The sequence below is a fragment of the Typopeltis vanoorti genome, chromosome 17, assembly GCF_054136105.1.
Source record: "Typopeltis vanoorti isolate ZY-2024b chromosome 17, IOZ_Tvanoo_1.0, whole genome shotgun sequence".
Taxonomy (NCBI): Eukaryota; Metazoa; Arthropoda; class Arachnida; order Uropygi; family Thelyphonidae; genus Typopeltis; species Typopeltis vanoorti.
Window position 1 is genome coordinate 94,799,670 of NC_143565.1, and position 26,855 is coordinate 94,826,524.

The 26,855-nt window shown below is 36.9% G+C and overlaps 1 protein-coding gene across 4 annotated transcripts in view; it reads right to left on the bottom strand.

Annotated features, from left to right (window-relative positions):
• Lpin (phosphatidate phosphatase LPIN) overlaps positions 1–26,855 on the bottom strand; it is a 443,299-nt gene that overhangs the window by 398,465 nt on the left and 17,979 nt on the right. For 3 of the 4 annotated variants that reach the window (XM_090407132.1, XM_090407133.1, XM_090407129.1), the window contains exon 2: positions 2,240–2,399. The gene's annotated coding sequence lies outside the window, so the exon portion shown is untranslated. Of the gene's footprint in view, positions 1–2,239; positions 2,400–12,011; positions 12,221–26,855 lie in introns of those variants that run through there. The other variant, XM_090407131.1, reaches the window with a different exon arrangement.

The following is a 26,855-nucleotide window of genomic DNA, read 5'->3' on the forward strand; positions in this document are numbered from 1 at the left end:
CATCCCATCGATGTTTCCCAAACCTCAAGAACTTACATTTTGCTGCATTAAACTGACACCCCCATTCATTTGCCCATCTATCTAGCTTATTCAAATCTTCTTGTAGGGCTACCACATCTGCACTACTAATAATCCTTCCCAGCTTCGCATCATCCGCAAACAACTGAATATCCCCTTGCAATCCACTGGCAATGTCATTGATATAAAGGTTAAACAATATAGGTCCGAGTACTGAGCCCTGTGGGACCCCACTTGTAACCTTCTGTCTCCTTGAAACTGCTCCACCATACACAACTCTCTGATACCTATCAGACAGCCAATCCTGAATCCAGTTGACCAATCTAACATCCAGACCCATGTGTTGCAACTTAAATATCAGCTTATCATGTGGCACCCTGTCAAATGCCTTTGCTAAGTCTAAGAAAATTGCAGTATATGCCTTTCCCTCATCTAATGTTCTTGTAACTTTATTATAAAAGGCTAGCATATTGCTAAAACAAGAGCGCCCTTTCACAAATCCATGTTGACTCTCACAGATAACATTACCCTCATCTGCCCAGTGCTGTATACGGTCCATCACTACTTTCTCCAAGATCTTAACAACTACTGATGACACACAGACTGGTCTATAATTAGACAGTTCCGGTCTGTTGCCACCCTTATGCAATGGCACTATCTTACCTTCCTTCCATTCCCTGGGCACCTTTGCCGAAGCCAGACTTTCATTGAAAAGCAGGTTAAAGGCACTGTCAGTTCCCTAGCACATTCTCTCAAAACTCGTGGTGAAATACCATCCAGTCCCAAAGCTTTATTGACATCCAGAGTTCTCAGTATCTGAAACACACTCTCCTCCTGTACCTCTAAACCTTGAACCTGCCCTATCCCTCTAGCATTAAAACTGACTCCTCCAGGATGAAATACTCCAATAAAGTGGTCATTGAACAATTCCACTATGTCCTCTGCATCAGTCACTCTATTCCCATTTTTATCCCACAATATCATTCTTCCACAGTCATTTCTCCTCCTACTGGCCACATAGCTAAAAAATTCCCTAGGATTTTCTTTGGATCTTAGGGCCAATCTCCTCTCATATTCCAGTTTCGCTTTCCTTACCACACTAGTCACTCTTCTGGCCTGTGTCTTATATTCTTCATACATCTTCTCTTCACCTGTTTTCTTATATCTCTTCCATAGTCTCTTTTTCACATGCAATTCCTGTTTAATATTGTTTGTCATCCAATTTACTCCAAATTGTATCCTCTTCTTCACTTGTGGTATACAACTTACCATTGCTGCTAACAAATATTCTTTCACAATGTCCCACGCACTAACGATATCCCGGCCTTCCAATTCCTCCCTCCATGAAACTTCCCGAAGTTGACGTCTAAGACTATTATAATCACCTGCATTATAATTCCACATAAGTTCCCGTCTCTTTGATACTCCTGCATGTCTATTCATTTTCCAAGTCAAAACCATATGGTCACTCTCTCCAACTGGTAGGAGAGATGTCATCTCAGTTATTATCAACTCTTCTGATGCTATAACCAAAAATATATATATCTTGAAAGAGGTGGAGGAGACAAAGAATGTTGGGATAACTGTGGTTAAGGACTCAAAAATTTCAGGAACATGTTGCCAAAATTCTAAAGACAATACAGTAGATTACAGCAATGATATAGAGGATGCTGACATGTAGAGGTAACGATGTTATCATTCATAAGGCTTTGATCAGGCCACACATGGATTACTATGCACAGATTTGGTAACCTGGTTTTAAAAAGGACATAGAAAGGTCCAAAGATGTTTTACTGAAGTGGTTTCTGGTGTGTGTGTGTGGAATGCTGAACATGAAGAAAAAGAAGATTAAGAAAATGCAATTTGTAGTCTAGTGGACAGGAAGAGGAGGTGTGTGGGTGGGTGAGGGGAATTGAAGGATATAAGAGATTATTACCAGAGTAATATGGATGAAGGTTTTTCATACAATGTGGAGGAAAGTACCAGGGAACAAAGAAGCCATCCCTGGAGAGGTGGTTTTTGCATTTGGAGTAGTTTGTAATTAGAATGCATTTAAGACGTGCTTATTATCATGATGATAATTTAAAAGAATGCACACAGAATGCTTTTTTTTTTTTCTTCCATTCAAAAAAAAAAAAAAAAACACTTATTTCAATGATTATTTGTAATTATCACATTTGCAATCAAATTTAAAAAAAAAAAATGACTTAAGGATACTTACATGTTTTCTAGTAATATAAAAATTTCGTTACATGATGCTGATATAATACATTTTGCTTTCATAGCATGCATGAAACTGGTATATACATATATCCAAAGATACCACTCGTTCAAACAAATATGCAGAATTATCCTTCAGTGTGACAGAATTACTGTTTCTCCTGTAACATAAAGTTGGTATAAAAATTATTATTTTTGGTCCTGAACTCTTGAAACAGTTAATTATTAATCTATATCCTGTTATTCATTAAGGATGCATGCAAGAATAGATGAAATGTGATGAATAACAAAATAAACAAATACCAAGAATTAATGTGATCAAGACAGATGTGATGTGATGTAGTCTTACACACACACACACATGCATGATTGTTTGCCTTCCTATCCCAAAATTGCTGTCCAAATATATGTAAAAATTTTATCAAGAAATATTTTTACATACATAAAAATGTTTCACATCCCTAAAAAACCAGTAATAACCAAATGAAGATTAAAAAAAAAGGTACTGCTAATTTTGTGACACACAATGCAATATAGTATGCATCTCTGAGTATCAGTGTAATAATACATTACCTGAAATCTAAATACTGTATGTATGCATGCATGTATACATGAGTACTATACAGAATACACTATTAAAAACATGAGTTGTAATGATAATGGAAGTATACAATCTGATAAACAGACTGAATGTAAAACAAAAGATGAGGTAAATGCTTGGCATCATAGTAACATAAAACGTGAACTAGCATGCATCGTGTCAGTACAATACGTATCAAGTATTATGACTTGACCATGACTTACTTCTATATCATCAGCAGATTAAAAGCTATCAAAGAAAGATTAAGGGAAAGAAATGGATACCCAACAATGGGAAAACACTACATAATGAAAAATACAAGAAACAGTGCAAACTGAATAATGGCATATCTGCACTGAGGGATAACATTATCCATGTTATCTGCATTTTCAAGTTCATAATTTATTGAAGCCTCGTGATGTAACAAAAGAGTAATGTGTATCTTATTTATCAAGTATCTTATACTTGATAAATTATAGCATTATTACAATATACATCTGAGCTCTCAAATATGTTATAAAAACTGAAATATGCTCATATATTGGGTAGTACACCAAAAAACGTCTCGTAAAATGATCTTCATGATGTCCATAAGAGGGCAGTCTGGTTAACTGATGATGATGATGACTGTTCATGAAAAGACTCATACCAGTCGCTATCTTACAGACACTGTTTCTACCTTAGGTCTTCTAGCCAATATTTTCATGTGTGCTGTTCAGCTGAACTTACTGACACTACTTCTCTGATTCTCCCCAAGCTCATAAAACACACAAGCAGCTGCTGGTCAACATCTATTAACTTTGCAGCTCCAAATATACCAAACCAACTTCTTATTCTCCTCTTTCATTTCTCCTCCTCCTCTTATGCTTTGGAACAGTCTTCCTCACAGTTTTCCCTCCAGCTATTCAAACCATAACAAGCTCTGTCTTTCTTCTTGGGCACTTGTCCACACAGCTGTAATGTTCTTTAGGCTTTGCAACCTCTGTGTTAGAGTGATATAAAAAAGGCTTCATTTATAATTATTTTTCAAGCTATTATTAATTAACAATTACTGAATCCAATTAAACAGTTAAGAAAAATAAATATTTCATTTTGATATAAGAGTAAGAAAGTAAAGATTGTGAATCTGCTGCCTCGGTATAATAGAACAGAATTGAGAAGAGCCATGATTGTGCAGGAGGAATGTGTGCAATTTATAGATGTGTGAGTGAATCTGATGGACACAAGGATTGTATATGCCTGATGGACTGCACTTAAATGGTTTTGGAGTTAGGTGATTGAAGAAAGTGTTATTCAATGAGAGTTTGGAAGCATAAAACTAGGGAAACTAGAGATATTAGGGGGGGGGGGGGAGCAATCAAGCATGAGTCTAGGCAGCCTTGGAACAATGAGTGTGAATGCAAGAATGAGTGTTCAGAAATAGGCACCCCTGGGATAAATAAGTATGAGTGCAGGAATGATTGTGAAGAGCTGGGTGCACATACACAAATGCCCAAAGTATCAGAGAAGTTTTGGGCACTGGTCAGCTCAACTGGGTCAAAAATTATTGGCATCTGCAAGACCTAGTTGTCAGAGAATGATGTAGTTACATAGATAGAATGTAATGGATATTGTATTTTCAGAGAAGATAGAACAAATAGAGCAGGAGGAAGAGGGGTATTATTAATGACAGCTGAAGAACTTCAACTAGCAAAAATAGAAGTTAAGGAAGCTCATAGATCTGATGGAAATGTTCATGTGAGGCTGTCTGGTGCGAGATAGAGGCCAATAAGTTACAAAATATATTGCTGGTTGCTGCTATAGACCTAGGGGAGGGGGGAGCCCAGAAGAAGAAGTGGACAACATGCATCAGCGAGCACAGGCTGAGTAATTATCATGGGAGCCTTCAACTATGGTGACATAGAACATAAGAAAGGAAAGGGTACATGGCAAACTGGAAATGGAATTTATACAGTTACTAAGGGATAATTACCTGAAACAGCATGTGATGGGAAAGGGCCAGAGGTTTGAGAGTATCGGATCTGGTAATAGCATCAGAAGATCAATCTGTAACTGTAGTAGCAACAACTCTACCTCTAATCAGGGAAAGTGACCATGCAGTCTTGTCCTGGGATAGCGAAGCACGTCCGGAGTATCATTACTCCTGGTAAGACCTCCCAAGGCGTGAGGTCATCCCACTATGCCCAGATAAATGCTAGTAGGTGAAGACAGAAGAGGAGATGGGTGCCATCTGTCTTAATTTACTACCATTAGTCATTCGTGGCAAAGGATTTAACACAGCATACCATGCTCGCTCGGACGTCGCCTGGTTCAACAAGGTCCGCATTGCCATTTGGTAGTAGCTCCAGGGTTGGCAATGAGAAGTTAGTGACTGGAGCTACCATAACCACTGACAAAAATAATGAAAAAACTGGATCCGGATTCAGACTCCACAACCATTTAATGACCGGAACCTGGAATATTAGGACTTGACTACGATTAGGTCAACTCATGCTACTACAGCATGAACTAAAAAGATACGAATGGACTGTTATGGGACTTTGTGAAATTCGATGGCCCAAAACAGGAGAGCTAACAACAGATGAAGGACATTTGCTTCTTTACTCTGGATGTGAATGCAGCGGTAAAGAAGGTGTCAGGTTTTTGATACATAAACCATCACGAAATTCTGTCATGGTATTCAATCCTATCAATAGAAGAATTGCTTTAGTCTGCCTAAGAGGAAACACTCAATATCACCATCATACAGGTCTATGCCCCAACCACAGGCCACGAGGACTCTGAAGTAGAGGAGTTTATGATCAACTTAATGCAACAATCACTGGAGCGAATAGAAAAGACCTTTTGGCAATTGGAATGCCAAAATTGGGACAGACATCAGTAAAGATTTTCTCCCATTTGTTGGACCGTATGGCTATAGGGAGACAAACGAAAGAGGTTTTGAATTGATCAATTTTAATCAAATTGATCCAGAAGATGGACATGGACTTCCCTTGATGGAAAAACACAAACCAACTTTAAAACACAACCAAACTGATTTTATCACACTTAAAAACTCCATCAACCTCACAAGAACCAGATCATTTCCTGGAGCCGACATTGGCAGTGACCACAATATGGTCATCACAACTGTGAATATGAAAATGAGGGAAATATTACCTACAAAATCAACTCGTAAAAGATATAATATAGAAAAATTAAAAGACCCCCAAATAAATACATTATATAAATACAAATTAAAACAAATTTTTGACACAAGCTTCAAAAAATATAATAATATCGAATCTAAAACCAAATACTTCTTACAAAAGATAACTGAAACAGCTGAAGAAATTCTTGTATACAAAAGGAAAGTCAATAAACCATGGATAACCAAAAATATTTTGGACCTATGCGACGAAAGAAGAAATTTGAAATCTTATATTAATAGTGATGACAAGAGATATAAAAATATTACCAAGATTATTAAAAAAAGAAGTCAAACATGCTATAAACTTATGGATACTAGATAAATGCAAAAATATAGAAGAGAACCTAAAAAAAAAAATCCTAAAAGTGCTTTTTAAATTATCAATAAGTTAACCAAACCTTTTACTGCAATTAAGTGGAGTATAGAAGATGAAGATGGAATTCTTATCATGGATAACCAGAAAATAGTTGATAGATGAAAATGTTATGCAACCAAGCTTTTTCAAAAGGACCCCCAACTGACTGACAATATTTTGGACAGAATTTTGCCAAGAGGTTCGGAGGAATGAGATTACCCAATATTAAAAGAAGAAGTCATTGCAGCAGTTAGCTCCTCGAAAATAGAAAAATCACTGAGAATTGATGCTGTTACAATGGAACTGATACGTGAAGGAGGCAACATCATCATAGACACCTTGCTAAATTTATTTCAGGATGTATGGAACACAGAGACTTGGCCTTCTGTCCTTGTACCTATTCCTAAAAAGGGAAACAGTAATAAATGTAGCAAATATAGAACAATAAGCCTTCTTAACCATCCAAGCAAAATCCTGTTAAAAATATTATTGTCAAGAATCGAAAAGAAAATAGAAAGACCTTCAAAAAGCTTTTGACTCAATATGGCACGAGGCATTATGGAAAATTTTAGAACATTATGGTTAGACAATAAAATCATTAGGATTATTAAATCTCTTTATTCCTCATCTGATATGAGATTTAAAATTAAAAATTACAACAGTGAACCGTTCCGGGCAGAACGAGAGGTAAGACAGGGATCCATCTTGTCCCCTCTTCTTTTTAATTGTTTTCTGGAATATGCCATAGATGAAGCTCTTCATGGATGGTAGTTGGCAGACTAAGCAACTTACATTTTGCAGATGATATCGATCTTCTGGCAGAAAGTGAAGAAGAATTACAAGAGTTAACCAGCTGCATTTTCAGAACATTAAAAAATATGGATTATACATAAACCCGGAAAAAAAAAAAAATGATAACCTCAAAATCAGACATTGAACTCTTAAAGATACAAACTGACAATAAACAAATTGAGAATGTAAACAAGTTCACTTATCTAGGAAGCACGTCGAGTCAAGATGGTCACTCAAAAACCGGCAAATACCGAATTGCTAAAGCAAAGGCAATATAATCGTGGCCCTACAGAAGTTAAAACCATTGTGGAGAGATAACAGAATAGCAATCACAACCAGACTAATAATTGACACTTTGGTGAATTCTATCCTCTTGTATGGTTGCGAGGCCTGGACTCTATTGAGGAAAGATGAGAGAAGACTCCTGTCTTTTGAAATGAAAACTTACAGAAGACTTTTGAGAATTCCTTATACCGCTCACGAAACCAATGAAAATGTCCAAAAACTGACTGATTCAATAGACGGGAAAATATTCTGACAGTCATCAGAAGAAGACAGATGAAATGATTTGGACATGTGGAGAAGGCTAATGGCATTCCAAAGCAATCACTAGAAGAAATCATTCTGGGATCAGGGGTTAGGGGACGATCTCGATTAAAATGGACTGATAACATCAAAAAATGAACAAACAGCGGTCTATTTAGGACTATGGGAGAGAAGAAGATATTCATGACTAGGCTACTTGTATATCGAGGCTGATGACTCCACATTAAATTGCTTTAGTATCCCACAACATAACTGCTTTGCATCATGGAATACTAAGGCAATGGCCTTTATATCTTTCAATCTTGTGAATGTGACTTCATGGAGATATTGAGAGTAGTTGATGATGGGGAGGAGAGACTGACTGTAAGTGAGCAAGAGGCGTATGGGGAGTTGAGTAAACTAGATGTTAATAAAGCTGTGGGACTTGATAATATATCACCACGTATTCTGAAGGAACGTGCCAGGGAGTTGACACCTGCCTTGACATATTTTTTTAATATAAGTCTTGCACTCAGTCAAGTTCCTGAGGAGTGGAAGGAGGGCAAGATTGTGCCACTTCATAAAGGAGGCGATCGAACTCAAGCATCAAACTATAGGCCTATCTGTGTGTCAGGTGTTGTGGTTAAGTTGTTGGAGAAGCTTGTGAGAACTAGGATCCAGAGTTGGGTTGACAACAATGGTATTATCTTTGATGGACAGCATGGATTTGCTAAAGGGAGATCATGTTTTAGTAATCTACTTACTTATTACAATAAAGTGACTGCTTCCTTGGACAGAGGAGAAGGATACATAGTAATATACTTGGATTTTGTGAAGGCTTTTGATAGAGTACCTCATGATAAGTTGACGGTCAAACTAGAGCAGATAGGGTTGGATATTAGATTAGTGCATTGGATTGGAGACTGGCTATTTGATAGGTATTAACAAGTTGTGTATGGGGTAGTGATATCCAGGAAATGGAAAGTCACTAGTGGAGTGCCTCAGGGGTCTGTTTTAGGGCCATTACTGTTTAACTTGTATATTAATGATATTGGTGAAGATTTGGATGGAGATATTCAGTTGTTTGCAGATGATGCAAAGTTGGGACCATGAAGAGTAGTGAAGATGTTGTAGCCTTACAAGAAGACTTGAATAAATTGAGTGATTGGGCACGGAAATGGGGATATGAGTTCAATGTTGATGTTGCAAAATGTAAGGTTTTAAAATTTGGAAAACAAAGATGGGATGCAGAATTTATGCTTGGTGAGGATATATTGTTGGAGGTGGAGGAAATAAGAGATCTGAGGGTGATAGTGGATGAGGATTTGAAATTTAGGGGACACATAGCCAAAATTGTGAAGACAACACAAAGGCTTCTGGGAATGATGCGGAGGATACTGACGTGTAGAAGTAGGGAGATTTTTGTTCCATTGTATAAGGCTTTGATTAGACCACACATGGACTATTGTGCCCAGATTTGGTCACCTGGTTTTCAGAAGAGATGTTGGAAAGGGTCCAAAGGTGACTGACTAAGGTAGTTTCTGACCTCTAGAATGTCGAGTATGAGGAAAGATTGAGAAGATATAATTTGCAGAGAGTCTGGTGGACAGGAGGAAGAGGGGGAGATATGATAGAGACCTACAAGTTGGTAAATGGTTGTTATAGGATCAATGCTGGAGAAGTTCTACAGAAAATAGTGGGAGATCAGGGGAGAACCAGAGGTCATCCCTGGAAACTGTATAAAGAGGGTGTGAGTAGGGGAGTGAGAGGCAGGTTTTTTTTGTGTAGAGTTGTAAATGATTGGAATGCCTTGCCTGAGAGTGTGGTGTCTGCAAGGAGTTTAAGTGTGTTTAAGACACGGTATGATGAGCTGTGTGTGTGATAAAAGGACCTCGCAGATGAGTCTTTGACTCCATGCGGTCTTGGGGTAGTAATAATAATAAAAGATTAAACATGAAGATAAATTCTTGGTAAGCTTAATCTGATTTCTAAATATTTCTTAATCTGATTTCTAAATATTCCTACAACTATCTCTTAATCTGAGATAGTTGTAGGAAAAACTTCCTACAACTATCTCAGATCTAGAATATCTTAATAATAGGGTGATACATCTTTTTACTACTTGTATATGGGAAATATGTGACTTCTGCATTATTTCAATCTTGATATCGCTTCTGGTCTGGCTTCCACTGATGAGACCTCAATAAAGGTTGAAACTGGTTTGGATAATGGCCTTTCCAATAATGCACAGCTATATACACTTCTGAAAGGAAGCATCTTACATTATGGAATACTAAGGCAACTGATGTGAAGTCACCAGCCTGCCTGCCCCCCCCCCTCTCTCTCTCTCTCTCTCTCTCTCTCTCTCTCTCTCTCTCTCTCTCTCTATATATATATATATATATATATATATATATGTATAAGTAGTATACAGCCTAGCCATGGAGATACTTTATGTATAAATTTTGCTTGCTTGCACCACTTAGATAAAGGATTAAAGAAAATTATAATTTCTTGGTGGGTTCAATCTAATTTCTAAACAAATGGAAAACTTCCTACAGAGAATACTGTACTTTTCTATACGGTTTTGATACAACCATATCTAGACTACTACTGTGCTCATTATTCGTATTAAGGGGCTTAAGTGTGCTCATATTTGGTCATGTGAGTTTCTTGGGGATAAGGAAGAGGTGGAGAGGTTTAGAATCAAGTGAAAAAGATGATGCAGAATGCTTCTTAAAAGGTTCAACTGAAAAGAGGGAATATGACCAAAACATAACTAAGGGAGCTTATAGGAAAAGCAAAAAAATAATAACAAATTTCAGTATACATGAGGGGTGTTCTCTTGATATCTTACTTACTGAATATCAATTTATTTCAATCCAACAAATTTCTGCTGTGTGTATGTGTTTTACAGACTTTTTTTAATGTTAATTCCATCCAAATAAGGCTATCCATTCGAAACGTTATCATGCCATCTCAATCCCACTATAAGTGGGGTGGTCTCATACTGGATGATGAAATTTATCTACCACTTACATTCACAAATATCCCTGCCATCAGCAGGATGATTCAAGCCTGCAGTCTATTGGTTGGAGAGCAGTTACACTAACTCCTCAGCCAACCAGGTCATCAAGAGTTTACAAAACAATTGTGTTTGTTATGATACTGTAATTACCAAAGTTACAAAACAAAAAATAAAATTATCTAGAAATTTTGAAGTTAAATCTTATGTTCTTATATCTTAAATCTCATCAGTTAAAGTTGCTCTTCAATAAAATAAAACATCTATAAAGACTCTTCTAAATTTACTTTCTAGCAATGCACAGAGGCTCCTTCACAAACTGGCAGTAATTGTTAATGTTGTGACAAAAGTGTTGGTGCATATAACATGTTATATCAAAAATGAGTTGCTTAATTTGTAAAAATTTGTATGCTGAAATGCAATACATTGCCAAAGAAAACACTTTTGTAGTGCAGCTAGAAGGATGGTGGAATATATGCTTTGTTTGGAAAAATCTAAGTTCAAATCTCATGACATGAAGCCCATTTATTTTTTTTAACTAAAAGTGTTAGTCTCAAATGGAATCTACATGGTCTTCCCCCCCCCCCCCCCAACACCACCACCACACATACACACAAAGCACGTACACTGATCCGAGAATGGATGCGATTAACAGACAAAATGATTAAATATAGTAGTGGCTATGGTTAGAGAAGAGACTGTAGTGTAGCACCTCATGGTGAATATTGGATCTTCATGGAGATATCAAGTAATTACAGGGCCAGTGGTAAAAACAAAATGTTAAATCGTAAGTTTTCAGGATTGTTAATTTTCCTCAGTAAACAAAGTAAAATTATTACAAAAATCTCAAAATGGTTTTTTTTTTTTTTTCTTAATTTGCTAATGGCAATGTTATACTACAAAATCTACAGTACGAGTCTCTGAGGGTGGCACTGCCAGTTCCAAATGAAAGTAAGCTATAAAAAGGGAGCACGGAAAGCTCTCGTCTATTAAAAGCTTGTTGTGACCAAAAATTAGTCATTACTTCATTGTAATTCACAAATTACTGGAGTATTTCTTGCAAGACATAAAATTAAAAAAAAAAAAAAAAAAACCAAGCCGTCTGTATAGAAATTTAATTTGAGAAGACAATTCCCCTCCCACACTAGGCGAGAAAGGTTAGTACTGCCGTCTCTTAATTAGGAAACAAAAACGCGATAAGTATTTTCTTAATTGTTATTTACTAAGGAAAAAATGTCACATACATAAATATAGTGACAACATACGAATGCTAATAAAACAAAAATATCAATTAATGAGATTTTACCGAATCTTTTCTTCTTTTTTTTAAGTGAGTAGAAAGACCTAATGAGGGCCAACAGTAGCTATACTTGTGTTCTTAATTACACAATAAACATGACAATTATTACTAGAAGTAGATAAATACATCCACGTGACGAGCTAATAAACCCTTTGCTATAATGCCGCGAAGAACAAAATAGTAATAACAAGGAATCTTACAGTAACTAGCCAGAGCAGATCAAAAATAAAGCCGTTATCTAAACGGTAACAACACGTAATACGCTGAGTGGGCAAGCAAACAGGCCACATCAATCAAGGTCGCATGAGATAACAGCTGACAAAATCTGAAGTGATTGCTCAACAGACATACCCTCAATATTTACGAAGAAAGTTAAGTAGGTGAGTTCAGTACAGGAATGATTCAGTAAGGAACGTACGTCAGGAAAACAAACCCGAAGGTGCAAAATATTCAGTCGTTAATCTGTATTCTAACAGAAGGAAAACGAAACTGATAGGAACAGTGTAAGAGATATCTATACAAACAAAATGACACAAATGACTTCCTCCTGACCCGTTATCTGGTTCCATTCTTATATCTTTAAGATATGTACGCCTTACTCAAAATCAATTCGGAGGATTCACTGAGCTAACTAACAAGCTTGTCTAAAAGAAAAGCTGTCTAACAAGTTGATACGGAAATTTGCTCAAACTATTACAGGATCGATATTACGTTCTACTCTTCAGTGCATTATGTAACAATAATAACCTTTACTGATATCTACTAATTAAAAGAACAAAATGATACTAAAATGTGCTTGAGAGAACTGATAAGGTATTTTTGACCATGACCTTTATACTTGAACGATAATACTAAACTAGGCGAATAGGACTCGCAGTACATTTATAATGATAAGATTAAAAAAACGTTTCTTAAGGGAAGGGGAAGGATTATATTTTATTAACTTCCTTATTCTATGGATGAAAAAGAACAAATGATTGCGCAAATGTTTACCATTACCAGTTATTCACTGGATAAGTTCCAAACCACCTTCGAGTAACAACACATTTCACTCGTGACTTTTTTTTTTTTTTTTTTTTTTTAAAGGGAGTGCATTTCAAACAGTTCAAAAACAGTTTAACTTTAGAGAGGAAAGAAGCTAAATATATCTAGAATAGAAGACACACATATTATACAATTATTTCAATTTGGGCATTTAAATCTTATGTGGAAATATAAAGAATTTTAATTCACTGGATATCGTCATCAAATTATAAAATCGATAATTTAGCATCCATTATATTAGCAAGGTAAGAGTTTCAACCTATATTAAACAACTAAGTCAAACATTTCATGATCAAAATTATGTTTATTTAACTAATTATGGTTAAAAAAAACTGAATCGTTATGTCATGCGAGTATGAAAATATAGGACCAACTAAATGGCTTTGTCTATCTCTACTAATGATTGCTAAAATTATTTTGGTCGGCAGAGATTTCGATGAAATTCAGTACTGCCAATATTTACAAAAAATATATCAAATTCAATTCTGGTTCATAAAAGGCAATTTCCGTACAGTATACACAGAATTCCATTTCTGTTATTGACACAGCTCCTTAAATGTAGTCTACGTGCAGCTGTTGCGATGACATCCAAAAATGTGATATTGTGTAACACTGCCTAACTCTAAACACACGCACATACATCTAGTCCTGGCGTGACTAGAATCCTGTCATTTATCAGAATGACATAATATTCCTTATTTTTAATTGCTAATAATAAATTTTACTTGTAGCACGATAAAAAATAATTAGAGTAGGATTTGCGTAGGCTTATCATACGTTAGTTATGATCAGAACATTCATATGATCATCGCACAAAATAGATAAACTGGCCAAAGAACACAGGCTGAATACACTAGCTGCAATAGGCGTCACCTAGTGCAGAGGTAATTACAACCAAAATCAAATGGTTCACTGCGGTTATTCCACTTTATTTTTTACTTCAGTTTTACTTTAGTATTTATATTTCTGCACGTTTTCTTTACATTGGCATCTGACATATCAAAAGTTTGGTCGCATGTTTTTAAATCAGTCAACACACTTGCATTCAGTTCACCAACCAAATTTTATGCGTAATAATAATAATATGCTCGTGAACATTTTCCAAATATAATAATAATAAAATATACCCAGTAGGACGTGAATCAGAAGTTTCAAAAAAGTAATTTCAAACACTTCTAAAGTTGCTAGATGTGTCAAATATGTCAGACGACTTGATATTTCGGAAATGTTACATCTCAACCGACTTAATGAGGAGGTGAATAAAACCAACATAATTCCGAAAGAACAATTTGGTTTCCGTACCGGACATAGCACTACACAGCAAATTCACAGACTGACAGAATTCATCACTACAGGCTTTAACTCGAACCAACACACAGGAGCTATCTTTTTAGATGTTGCAAAATCTTTCGATAAGATGTGGTAATAAGGTCTCATCTATAAATTAATTTCAGCCAACATCCCTCTTTACCTTACTAAAATTATTGACTCCTTTCTAAAGGACCGTAAAATCCAGGTCAAGTTGCGCGGAATTCGATCCTCACTGAAAAATATCACTGCTGGTGTCCCTCAAGGTTCGCTGCTCTCACCGATGCTTTTTAACATCTTTGTTTCTGATGTTCCTAGCACATCACTAACCACTATAGCTAGTTATGCGGATGATATGGCAATTCTTAGCAGATCTCTCAGACCGAATATAGCTACGCAGCGCTTACAAACTGCAGCAACAAATTTAGAAAACTGGTTCATAAAATGGAGAATGCCGATAAAAGCACTGCCATTCTCTTCACAAGAAGACAAGCATCTCACTTTGGAGAAGTTAAACTTTTTAACACATCCATCCCATGGAGATCTAGCACCAAATATCTAGGCATTCAACTTGATAACCATTTAAACTTTAACTCCCACATAGTTTATGCATGCAAAAAAGCAAACTCTGCAATTGTGCAACTCTATTCTCTCCTCAATAGAAGAAGTCAGGTCAGCAATGAAAACAAACTACGGATCTACAAAACAATTATCAGACCATCGTTAACTTACGGATCGCCGGCCTGGAGGCACACTTCCCCCACCAACATCAAAAAGCTACAAGTTATTCAAAACAAGTGCCTCCGTATGATTTTCAACGCTCCGTGGTTTGTCAGAAATGCTCTCTTACATCGCGATGCCGATATTCCCACTGCTTATTTTGCCAAAGCAGCTGTTCATCCCAATCAACTCATTCAAGAGTCATCTAATTATGACGAACACGATAGGTGGAAACATAAGCGCCCGAAAGCAGCTCTGCTTATCGGTTCAGGTGTCTCCGTACAGCCCTAAATAGGGTGAGCCAGGTGCTCGCTAACCTTTAATATAAGTCTATTTCATAGCGATGAAGGGATCGGAATCCATGGGATTGATATCCATCAAGCCACATCAGCTATCAGGAAATGTTACAGGGGGAGGGGAAGGCATTTTTTCTCATTACTTAATGCTTAACTTTCCAATATTATCTGAAATTCTTTTCATAATAAAGGGATTTTATTTACACTGCTCAAAACAATTAGGGGGTATTTTAGTTTCTGTCGGATAATTATATTAAAAAGTTATAATTATTTCTGCAAATAATTATAACTATTGGGTACTTTATACATGAATAAATATTTCAAATAGGATAATTGATGAGATATAATTTTACATAATCGATATTTATTACAAATTTAACAAATTATACATTTTAGCGTGAAATAATTTTAACAAGAATAGCCCATAACGCTTTTGTTAATTTTTAATAGGGCGTATGGGCTCCATTAACAGCCAAAACAGTGGTACATCTTGATTGCATGGATGGGATAAGATGACAAACAGCTCTTGTGGAATATTTCCCCACTCTCCTGTGAGAGCAATTTCGAGCTCATGAAGCGATCGTGGCGGCATCAGCCAAGTAGAAAAGCGCCTACCTAAAGCATCCCAGCCATGTTCGATTGGATTACAATTAGGTGAACAGGCAGGCTAGTCCATTCGTTCAATACCTTCTTCCTCACACCACTCTTGTACGAAATTTGCATGGTGTGGACGAGCATTGTCATCCATAAAAATGAATTCTTGGTCAATTGCAACAGCATATGGACGAACTATAGGTTCCAAAATCTCGTTGCGATACCTGTGGGCTGTTAAGGAACCGTTTCTGATAAAATAGAGATCAGTATGAAAGATCACAACATCAAACTCCCACCTTGATGTTGTGATCTTTCACGAACAAACTGTGGATTATTTCTTGTTCCACTTTCACGTCATATCAAGATACGTCGGTTATCTGGTTGCAGACTGAAGCTGGACTCGTCAATAAAAACTACGCGAGCCCAATCCTCATTTGTCAAATTGCAGTGTTCCTATGCCCAAATGCTTCGGGCTCTTTTGTGAGTTGCAGTAAGTGAAATGCAAACCATTGGTCTTCGAGCATATAAACCTATGGCATGAAGACGATTTCGAACATTTCTCGTCTCCAGAAGGCGATTCCAAAGTCGCAAAATTACGCTTTGAGATACATGACACGCTTGAGCGACAACTTGCTGCGTTTGTCCAGCTTCTAATCGACCAATGGCTCTCCAAGTCATGGATTCCGTGATATATTATGTTGCTCTGCCATTTTTAACAAAATAATGGGTGGTAGGTGACACAAGTTTACAACTGAAGTGATAATTATGCACCGTGGAAGTGACGCAAGACGTTGCTGACTATAAGGGTGAAGCAAAATGCTTTTATAATCCCTGCTATCTGATAAGGTTGCTGTGTAGGGAAAAGTTTATGAGCTAAGTGTTCTGCCTGAGTGGGTGAGATTTAAAGATCTTCATTTGGAAGTAGGATGGCCTTGGGTCTCCTATATTTGGAGAAGTCTATTTCATCATAATTTGCTGCTTGTTGCACTAATTCATTTGGATGTGAAGAGGATGCTGAGAAGAACTTTACTGCTGAAGACTGCAAGAAAGAGTAGATGTGGGGGATATTTGTATCCCGGTGGAGTTGGACATTTCTGATATAGCATGGTGCATTTAAGATCATGCAGAGACATTTGTTTTGCACTCTCTGTAGTTTGAGGATATTTGTACTTGAGGTGTGGCTCCAGGCTGGGGATGCATAAGTAATAATGGGTCGAATCATCACACTGATAAAGGAGCAGTTTTATTTTGGTATCCAGCTTGCTATTCCTATTGATAAGAGGGTAAAGCTGTGCAATGATTTTTGATGCTTTTGTACACGAGGCTGTTATATGTGGATTGAAGGTTAGTTTTCTGTCCAGCAGTACATCCAGATATTTGGCTTCTGCTTTCCAGGGAATCTTGATATTAAATAAGAAGATGTCATCTTTGGGAGATATTGATATTTTTAGTGAAGAGCACGGCGATACTCTTCTGAGGGTTTACTTGCAATCTCCATTCTGAGAACCAGTGCTCTAATCTCTGCAGGTTTTCTTGCAGTTTCTTGGTGACAAGGTGCGGTTTAATAGATCTGGTTAGTAGTATAGCTGTGTCATCTGCGTATAGAGCAATGATAGATGACATTGGATTGTGCGGAATGTCTGCCATGTAAATCGTGAAAAGTATCGGTGCCAGTAGGGACCCTTGAGGCACTCCTGCCAAGGTTTGTCTCTGGGTAGATAATATATCATTTAGTTTGACTTGCATTCGTCTGCCACTAAGAAATGACTTTATAATTTGGACTAGATCTAATGGAATGCCAGCTAAAATCAAATTGTATAGTAGTCCAAAGTGCCATAATTTGTCAAACGCCTTTTCTAAGTCAAGAAAAACTGCTCCAGTGTATTGGTGCAAATTGTAACTTGTGGTAATGAATTCGATTAGTCTATGAATTTGTTGGGTGGTACTGTGAAACTGGCGAAAACCAAACTGTTCTGAAGGAAGGATGTTTAATTTTTTTAATGAAAGTTGAATTCTGGAAAGGATAGCTTTTTCTGCTATTTTGCCCAAATTAGAAATCAGACTTATGGGATGATAACTTTGAGGCTGCTGAGGATCCTTGCCAGGCTTGTATATAGGAACTACGTCTACCAACTTCCATGCAGAGGGAAAGTACTTAAACCTGAACATAGTTCAGGTTTAAGATGTACGATAGCCTTTCGGGGTAGCAGTTTAATAACTTTGTTGGACATGGCGTCAGGCCCTGGAGCTTTTTTATTCTTTAAGTTCTTTATAATGTCATAAATTTCAGCTGGAGAAATAGGTTTGAGTTGGCTGGTACAGGTATCAGGCTGTTTTAACACGTGTCTGACGTGGCGGTGAATTTTATAAATATGATTGAAGTTTAGGTTATCATATGAAGGGCTACACTGTTTTACTAAATTTTTAGCTATAGTTTCGTCTTTTTCTGCATCTGTGTAAACAATGTTCAGGTCAGATTTGAGAGGAGGATGAGATTTGTTTTTGATGTTTCTCAGGAACTTCCAGACGGTCTGATCACTGGTGATATGGAGTCTAATTTGTCTTCTCATAGTTTGTTTCTGTGGGTTTTAAGTGCATCTTTCACTGCATTTAAAGGCTTAAAAGCAATTGAATTTGAGGTGATAGATACTACAGCTGTGTTGATTTGATCAGTAAGTTTATTGACTGCAGAATCAATTTCTTCCTTGGAATTAATATGAGGGATAGGATCAATGTAGTTTGGAAGAATTTTGGATAGTTTTTCCCAGGGAATGAAGGTGTGAGGCGAAAGGGGGAAGTCCCCTCTGATAATCCAGTTGGAGCAGAATAGGATTGTGGTCTGATGATAATTCATTCAATGATTCCAGGGTGTACTGCAGGTTGACATTCTGAAGGACAGCTATATCCAAGACGTTGGATGAACCAGTCGGACTGTGGTGAGTGGGCACTGAGGGGCCAGCCACAGCTGCGCAATCTGAGCTTATGTAGTTAAAGAGGATGCAGCCATTCCTATTTATAGACCTACTGTTCCAGGCATGATGTTCTGAGTTTAAATCGCCTCGATGAGTCAAATGACTCCCTGGAGTTGCCCGTAATAATAATAATAATAAAAAAAAATCTTCAGCGATAATAACTGTGGAAGTGAGCGCAACAAGCCACGCTTTTATACCCCAACATGTTAATAGGTTAAGACACATTTCAACATTTTGTACGCAGCTGCGTGCTCTACACTGTTATCAAGAATATTCTAAAATAAATTGTTACATTTGTAAATTATTTTTATAACTTTATAATTTACAAGAAAACCAAAATATCCCCTAATTGGTTTGAGCAGTGCGTTTAGCAGATGATGATACAACGGCCATGAGGAACTTTTAATAATAAAAGGAAAGAAAGTGTATGGAAATATTATATCGATCTAATATAAATAAATGTGGGCAGTGCATTTGCTTCCCCAGGAGCTAACGGTTTTGTGAGTACAGGGTTTGGCAACCCCAGGGTACCGAAAACGGATGATAGAGTTTGCCAGATGAGTGTCGATGTGCTGGCAGTAAAACAAAAGACAATTTAAATCTGATGTCAAGGACAGCTATAGGGAACCCATGCCAGCTCGGACGTCGTCCGGTTAAACAAGGTCTGTGTCCTCAACCGGGAAATCGAAGGTGGGTCAAAAAATATGCTAACAAGGAAGGAAAAAAAAAATCAAGTTAAAAAAAGGAATTGATATCAGTAGGTACACGGAACGTTCAAACCCTGTGGACTGGGAGGAATTAAAGAGATATGGATGTGACATTCTCGGATTGTCAGAAATGAGATGGACGTTATCAGGTGATATGGATGGATTTAAGATCCTATAATCAGGGCACGAGAAAAAACATGGGGCAGGTGTAGGATTCTTATTAACTAATAACTCATGTGCTGTCCAACTAGGATCCAACCTGTAAACAAAAGGATCATAACAGCAAGATTTGGTGCTCAGCCCTTCAACATAACTGTTATTATGCACCTCCAAGTGATAATTCAGAAGAGCAAGTAAACAAATTCTATGAAACTCTCCAATCTGAAATTGATCATACTCCGAGAAAAAAAAAAAAAGAAAAAAAGGCATCCTTATTGTTACCAGTGATTGGAATGGGAGCACGTCATGGAAAGATTTGGACATGGAAATAAAAATCAGCACAGAGAAAAACTGGAATTTGCTGTGGATAATGAATTAATAATTTGTAACACCAGATTTCAACAAAACGATTGCCTTGAATGAACATGGCACTCCCCAGATGGGATAACTAAGAATATGATAAATCTGATCTTAGTCAATAAAAGATGGACAGATGATGGACAGTGATCGCTAATTTAAACCTGAAACTCAAAACGATGCACATGAACAGGTAATCGATATTGGAAAACTCTCAGATGAAAATATCAGAAATTTGTATAAAATAACACTGGTCAAAAGACTTGGAAGAAACATAGGACATAAACAAAAAAAAAAAAAGTTGAATAACTAACTGAAATAATACTGGAAACAGTAAATGCAACAATTCCTAAAAAAAGAAGAAAAAAAAAATCAAAAAATTGATTACTCAAGACACCCTTAACTTGGTACAAGAAAAAAGAAAACTGAGGCTGAAACATGACAACTCCGAGGCAGCAGAAAGAGCATACAGAAAAAAGTGTAACGAAGTGAGAAGAGAAGCAAGGATAGACAAGAACAATTGGTTGATAAACCAATGTAAGGACACTGAGAAATATTATGGCGAATATATGACGAGAGAAGTTTATAAGTTGATCAGAAATATCAACAGAAAATGGCAACGAAGGCCATCAAGGATGAAAAAGGTGCAACCTTAATGAACATTGAAGAAATTTTACAGAGATGGATAAAATACTGCAGTGACCTATATAAAACACACTAATCAAAATACTATAACACAAGTAACCAATGAGTTAAAGGAAATATCATCGCCAATCACTGTTGAGAACAATATCTTGGAAGATGATGTAAGAAAGGCAATAATGAAATTAAAAAATAAAGTCCTGGAAATGACGGCATAACCAGAGATATGATTAAAAAAAAGAAAATGGAGGCAATACCCATGTACAGGTAATACACAAAATCTGCAATGAAGTACGGAAGATCAGATGCACACAAGAAGAATGGAAGAAGTCAATGTTGATGGCCTTACATAAAAAGATCATGCTTTGGAATGCGACAATTACAGAACCATTGCATTGATAAGCCACTGTGTAAGGTTTTGATGATTATACTAACTAAAAGACTAAAAAGCCAGATTGAAAAAACATCTGGCAGATGAACAAGCAGGGTTCCGAAAAGAGAGGAGTACCATACAACAGATATTAGGCTTTTGACTCATCGCAGAAGAGGCACAAAGAAAGAATAAAAAAGTGTTTACATGCTTGTGGACTTTCCAAAAGCCTTTGACAGCATTGAACAAAACATCACCTGGCCTATACTGAAATCATACGATATTGATGCCAGGCTAATTCACCTATTGAAAGAAATCAACACGAATGCACAGGCAGCTGTCAAGATAGGAGGCAGACGTGGAGCCTGGTTCGCCATTAATAGAGGCACAAGACAGGGAGATCCAATATCACCAAGTATCTTCATTTCAGACCTGGAGAGACTGATGGACAAAATCAGAAATTAGGACACAGGAATCTCCACTGGTGGAATAAAACTCAACCACCTGTGTTTTGCAGATGACATTGTTTTATTTTAAGAAGTCGAAATGAAACTTGAGCAAATGATACATAATCTAAATAGAGAAGGGGGAAAAGATACAGATTGAGGATGAATATGGAAAAGACAAAAACAATGGTTTTTGGTGAGAGGGAGATTGGAAAAAAGACGGAAAGGAAATTGAGAATGTGGAACAGTTTTATCTATCTTGGAAGATGTATAATGCATGATCTAAACTGTAAAAAAAGAAATTAAAACTAGGACTGCAAACGCTTTAACAGTGCTAAAATCCATGGACAAAATTTGGAGGAGTAGAAATATCAGCTTAAAAACCAAACTAAGCATTTTTGAGAACTGCATCTTTAGCAGTATGTTATATGGTTGCGAAACTTGGATAATGCCAAAGGAATCAGAGTGTAGAATACTGGCTTTTGAAAGAAAGTGTTATCGTAAAATTCTACGAATTGGATGGACTCAGAAGATAAGAAATGAAGAAGTGTACAGAAGGATACCACTAAAAAAGATTCTGTTTCAGTCATACAAAGAATTGAAACTCTTCGGACATATTTCTAGAATGTCAAGCGACAGAAAGTCAAAGTCACTGGTGTTTGGCCTAATGAGGTCATCCTCGTCGTGAATAAATCGATGATATTAAAGACTGATGTGGGAGAACTCTTCAAGAATAAAGACGTGCTGCAATGAACAGATGACACTGGGACAATATAGTCACAACATGGCATCAGACACCTACGGGTGCTGTCCATGGTTCGTGATGATGACGACAATATATTTGCGAGTGTTCTCTCGTTGTATGCCTCTATTCTTTACCTCTTCCTTTCCATATACAATGGAATATAACTCAAAGAAATTTAAGTTTACATAAGTATCATAAAATTCGTGATTCGATGATATTAAAATTTTTTTATTTCATGATTTAAAAAAAAAATCATCGTTGTTATTACATTAACTCTCCTGGAGTCATCGAGGAATGAGATAAGTATACATATATTACAAAAGTCCACAGACTTACGGAAAACCTCTCCTGTCTGTAATAACATCTATCATACTGAAGTTGAAACTCATTTACACTCTTAGCATTCACAATATACTCAGGCAATTCAAAACTCACACCACTCTCCGTGTAAAAAAATAATTAAATAAGTACTTTTCATTCCCTTGTGCAATTTCCAGGGATGGCCTCTAGTTCTAGCTCCTGACTTACTTTGAGCTATCAAAAATATATCTCATATCCATCTGGTAAATACCTCTCAAGAGCTTAAACGTCTCAATTATCACCTTCTTCGCCTTCTATCAGGGCGGTCTGAAAAGTTCTCTGCCTTGAAAATAGATGGCAACACTATCGGCACAATTTTTTTCTAAGTTGGTACATCTGTCATAAGCATCCATGTGAAATTGCAAGTCATTCTATTAAGTAGTTTGTTTTATACAGTTGTCTGAAGCAAAAGTGTTGTCTATATCCATTGAAATGGATAAAATTGAGTTTCGTGCGGTTATAAAATTCTTTGTAAAAGAAGGTTTAACAGCAAAAGAAATTCATTCGAAGTTCGTAAAAGTTTATGGGCACTCTTCTCCTTTGTTTTCGACAATTAAGAAACGGGCTGCCGAGTATAAACATGGCTGTACGAGCCTTGAAGATGATCCACGTGAAGGGCGTCCAAAAAAGTGTAACAACACCAGAAATCATTGATCAAGTGCACAATATGGTATTGGATGACCAGAAAGTCAAAGTGCATGAAATTGCTGAGACTATAGGCATTTCAAAAGAATGTGTCGAATATATTTTGCATGAAGAATTGCAAATGGAAAAGCTTTGTGCAAAATGGATATTGCACTTGCTCACAGGCAGATCAAAAATGCACTCGCATGAAAATCTCTGAACAGTGCTTGGAGCATTTTAACAAGAATAAAACTGATTTTGTGCATCAATTTATTACTATGGATGACACTTGGATTTGCCATTACACACCAGAATCCAAACAGCAGTCAAAACAGTGGCCGGTTGTTCAGCGCCAAAGAAGACAAAGTCGGTTCCATCAGAAGGAAAGGTCATGGTATCGGTATTTTAGGATGCTAAAGGCATTTTGTTTATTAATTATCTTGAAAAGGGTAAAACAATAACTGGGGAATATTATTCCGATCTTTTAACCAGACTAGACGAAAACGTTTGTGAGAAAAGACCCAGTTTGCAGAAGAAAAAAAATCATCTTTCATCAGGCTAATGCACTTGCTCACAAAAGTGTTTGTGGGCAAGCAATGGGAAAATTAAGGGATCTGCACTATGAATTGTTGGAACATCCACCATATTCCCCAGATTTGGCTTTCTCTGACTTCTATCTCTTCCCAAAACTAAAACTCTTCCTCACTGGTCAGCGTTTTTCTTCGAATCAAGAGGTGATTGCAGCTGTAGAGGGGTATTTTGCAGATCTTACTCAAAACCACTACAGGGACGGGATAATAGTGCTGGAGCATCGCTGGAATAAATGTATTAGTCTTAAGGCAGATTATGTTGTAAAATAAAAATAAAAATCCCGGTGAACAGATTTGAGCACAGTAATCCAGATGTGGCCTGATCAGGGTTAAGGTACCTTAAATTTCAAATTTCGATCCACCAAGATCCTGTGCTTCCTTAAGTATACTTCCACATATAGAGTATGCAGAACCCCATTTGCAGATCCAAATATTCAAAACCTTAAATTTAGCAAAATTAAACTGGATCCTCAATTCATCTGCCCACATTTTCTGCTTATTCAGATTCACAGGCAAGCCACTACATTAGCACTACTTTCAATAACCTTCCAGCTTCAAGTCGTCTGCAAACATAGAATATTTCATCAAATTCCAGTGACAATAATATTACGTGACACCTCCAAGGACTCATCGCGAGAGGGCACTCTTCTCCACTACACACATCAACTCCATCTCCCCTACTACTTAATTCTCTCCTACTACACACAACTACCATAAACGTAATCTATCGCCCATCATCACTAACAATTTTTTTTTCTGTAAATTGCAATGTATTCTCAAGGCCGATAACTCTGTATGTGGGATGAAAGACAAATTTTCCAGGAGAAAAAAAGCCATGCTACTTCCATAGGAGATTGGCTAACTCACCTTCAAATGAAAACGCCCATATAAGGCCTCCTCTCGTAATGACGATAATCAAACGTAGACCTTTTCCAATCGCAGGGCGAATATATAGTCATTCTTCTAACTGCACTACGAAGACGATCATATCACTGATATGAAGGTTGAAAGTAATGGTCCCAGCTAAAACTTTCAGGACTCCCCTTTGGTAACTTTCCTTCTTCCCATATTGCACCTCCATATAGAACTCTTTCCACTCCACCAACTTAATATCCCAAACCTTATGTTGCAGCTTATATATCAATTCATCATGTAGCACTATCAAATACCTTTGCAAAATCTAAAAAAATTATAATGCATGTATTTCTCTCATAAATAAAGTAATCATTAAACAGCTCTACAATATCATTTGTCTTTACCATTATACCGCCTTTTCCATCTAGCAAGATTATTCATCCACAATCATTCCTTCTTTTGCCAGCCATATAACAAAAAAAAAAAAAAAAAATTCTTTAGGTTTGTACCTGAATGTAGTACTAGCCTCCTCATATATTCTTAATTTCCCCTCCTTACTATACCAGTCATCTTTCTTGCTTGAACTCTGTATTCCTCATGCAACTGTATGTAGAACCGTTCTTTGACTAAACTCAAATTTCGAGACAAGATGAGATTTCTGTTCTTGGAATCATCCTGATATCAAGCTTCTCCTAGCAGAAACACATCACAACCATTGCATCCTCAGCCTCTAAAAAAAAAAAACTAGGATTTCTCTTTCACTCAAGATGTTAATTCACCTCTGAATAGCTGTTAACCTCATGCAAAGCACATATCCAATTATTGAATATTGCTCTAGCATTTGGAATGGAATCCTAAGAGCTTTCTCAAAAGACTTGATTCAAAAGAGAGGCAGGCAATTAGATTGATTAATAATCCATCTCTTACCACAAACGCTTGTGCATAAGTGGGAGGAGCTCCTACCTACGCACAAGCGTTTGGTTTCTGCAATATGTGTACTATATAAAAATTTCCACGGCAAGTTGTATTTAACACTAAATATGAGGATAATCTTCTTGAATTGCAGGCAATATCAAGCAGAGTGATGTGAGCAAATATCAGAATGGGGGAACTGGACAATGACACTTATTTGTGCCTTTGGTCCCACAGAAGGTTCTACTAAGGAGGAAGTGGAGGAATTTTTTGAGGCTTTAGAAAAAGCAACTGACACAATGAAAAAGGAAAAGTTGGTCCTTGTTGGGGATCTAAGCAGCAGAGTAGGAATCGATTGCTAGACATACAAAAATATTTTGGGAAAATTTGGAAAAAAGAGCAAAGCTAATAATAACGGCAAATAAGTGTTGGATTTCTGCTCAGGACATGGACTGGTTATTACTAACATAATGTTACAACATAATGTGCAGAAATTCACAAGAAAAGAAGAGGCAAGGAATAAGAAAAGCCTCATAGACTTATTGTTGATAGGTATGTTTTCTCACTGGTACAGAACAGTAGAGTTGACAGAGGATTTGAAATTGGAAGTGATCACCATTAGAGTCTTGAACTGGATAAAATTGAATTTCATATTGAAAAGAAGCAATGTAAGAAAGTTTTAAAGTGAATAAAAGTTGAGCAATTCTCAGATGTGAACTGTAGACTAAAACACACAAATATTATCCAAGAAAAAATGAAAGAGTTTAAGAACAGGAAACAAACCTTACAGATTAGTGTCAAATCCTGAAGAAAACATTGATTGATTCAGCCAGAGAGGCATGTGGTAAGATTGTCTTCAAGGATAGAAAAATCAGAACTCCATGATGGACACAGGAAGTTAAAGAGGCAGTGAAGGAAAAGAAGAGAGCGTATCAAAAGTTCCTGGCAAATTAATCAGCTTGTGCTCTTAGAGCAGGAGTTCCCAACCCTATGCCTGCAGGCACCATGGCGCCCGTCGACCAATTTGTGTGTGTGCCCGCCGCAACCCGTTCAACCATGTGCCGTATAGTTTGAATAATCATGCAACAATTCATGGCATGCTATATGATGCATGCGTTAATGACACATGACGAGTATTAAATGCATACA